Source organism: Embiotoca jacksoni, unplaced genomic scaffold (genome assembly GCF_022577435.1).
Source record: "Embiotoca jacksoni isolate LCO1_2020_lvr unplaced genomic scaffold, fEmbJac1.0.p SCAF_12, whole genome shotgun sequence".
NCBI classification, from domain to species: Eukaryota; Metazoa; Chordata; class Actinopteri; family Embiotocidae; genus Embiotoca; species Embiotoca jacksoni.
Genome location: NW_027185252.1, coordinates 8269106 through 8271560, shown reverse-complemented (window position 1 = coordinate 8271560; position 2455 = coordinate 8269106).

Sequence of the window (2455 nt, the reverse complement as noted above, 5' to 3'; positions counted from 1 at the left end):
CTGCTCTGTTGCTCTCCTGCTTTTTAGCTGAAAGATATTTTACGTTATCGTCTTTTCTTAACTATAATTTAAAACATGAACGTTTTCTGCTGTTGTCGGATGCATTTATCTCACAGGCTGCGTTACGAAACTCGAGCTCATCTCTACCCGACAAAAAAAAAAAAAAAAAAAAAACACCTGCAGTATGAATTAAAGCTTTCTTGAAACCTACTCGCACAGCTGTCTAAAAACAACAACAACAACAACAACAACAACAAAAAAAACAGCGTCCCCCTAAAACAATGCACTCTGTTCAGTGATAATTGACCGTGTGAAGCTGTATAATCAGTCTTCAGCCATGATATGAATGGGAGTTGCCATGGTAATCCACTGAGGGAGGGGGGGGGGGGGGGGCTGTGGAGACAAAGAGGGAATTCGGTGTCTCCAACAGGTGTTCGTATGGGGGGGGGGGGACAGGACCCCTCAAACCACACACACACACACACCTCTCCTATGAGGTGACACACGGAGAGGACGAGAAGGTTAAGACGGTGGTCCATTTCATAAAAAAAAAACGTAAAAATGGCCAAATTAAGAAAAACGGAAGACGGATTTTTTTATTTTTTATTTTGTAGTACTTTTTTGAGTTTTCTTAAAAGCACGACGAGCACTCGGGGCTTTCAAATTTATGATACAAACAATCCCTCACAACGCGTGGATGACAAAGCTTAAGCGCTGAGCTCTTCCCAAGTCCACGACAGCGCTAAAGGAGAGGACGGAGCAGGTGACACGCGTCTGGAGCCCGGCTGCGGTGCCGCGCTCTGACCTCGCGGCAAAGGCCACCTATTGTTTTAGAACAACAGGAGACTGCTGCTGCACAATGCATCGTCTGAGGCCATTATTATTATTATTTTTTTTTTTTTTTAGCAGACCACCTGCAAGAGCAAGGGCGACACATAGATAGACAAGATAGATAAAAAAAAAAAATATATATATATATATATATATATATTTCCCTCTAAATAACGCCTAAAACAGCCTTCTACTCCCCTGACGTATCGCAACACCAGAGTGGGACGTTTTTTTTTTTTTGGCACATTCTTCCATAAACGCATACTCGTCCGCAGTCCAGCAGCGTGTGACTTTGCCTCCTCTGTGACAGCCGAGCCACCGGTGTAATCCTCAGGCTTTTCAGATTACTCCAGTTGGGGGTCACATTCTACACCAACCTACAGCGGGGTCAGCTTTCCACGCCGGCGCTATCAGTGTGCAGAGCGTGCACGGCAGTCGGTCTGCGCACCAGCCTGGCAGCACGGGTGAGCCGTTTCCTGGTTTGAAAACGCTGTCAGTTTCCACCCCCCCCCCCCCCCCCCCCCACACACACACACACACACACACACACACTGAACTCTCTTGTCCACGCCTGACTCCGTCTCTTCTTTTGAGCAACACGGGCTAGCAGCTGATAATGTCTAAATTTGCATTGAGAGTTTTATGTGGGGGGGGGGGGGGGGGGAGGGGGGGGGATGGAAAATGCATACAAGGGGAGGAATACAGAGCATCCGTATTGCAAAGTAGGCCTGTATTTGTAGGAGTTTGTGCTACTTAAAGTGTGCGTCTCTGTCTCAGTGTCCAGATCAGGGCTGGCTGTACGTGTCAAGCCTCGCCAGGCGGCTGAAATAGACCCCATGGGAGGGGTGTACTCTCTCACAGGCGTACGTTACAGGCCTGGCCACATCTGCAGCGGGCCAGCCATCTGCACCCATTGTCTCAGGGGCACAACACAGCCCTGCATGCATGGCTGGCCTCGTAAAGGCAGTCCCTTTCCCCCCTCTGTTCTCCACCATCTCTCACAGTGTGTGTGTGTGGGGGGGGGGGGGGATGACTTCTTAATCTCTCAAAAGGGACAACAGAAGTAGACCATCAAGCTAGAGGAAGATTTAATTTCAAGTTTTTTTTTTTTGTTTTTTTTTTGTTTTTTTAGCAAAACAGCAGATAACTTAGTAATGCAAGGTCATTTTCACTACCATGGCAAATCTGTTGTCCACTTAACTGAAACACCCCCTGAGGGAAGGGCTGTGTTCATTCTGAAATTAAGCATAATTTCAATGGTTTATTACTTTTTTGTTCTTTCTATGTGAGTTTGGATTCTGAAAAACACCCAGAGGGGCTGAAATGACAACAAAAAGACACAGCCAAGGGAAAACAATGGGATTCATAAATGCAAATCAAGACAAACGGCTTCTAAAATCATATGAATCTATTGGGTTTTACACCCAGGGGAACCTCCCACCTCAACGCGCCTAAATTTGTGATACAACAGGGAGTAAGCAAATCACCTCAAATTACCACATCAGACACCGGAGTGCAGCATTTTGTTGTCCGTTCAATCAGCTCTCAAATCTCACACAGCTATATTTCTAGTGCTAGTGGGAAGGATCTGATGAGAAGATGAAAGGAACACAAGCATCTCTCA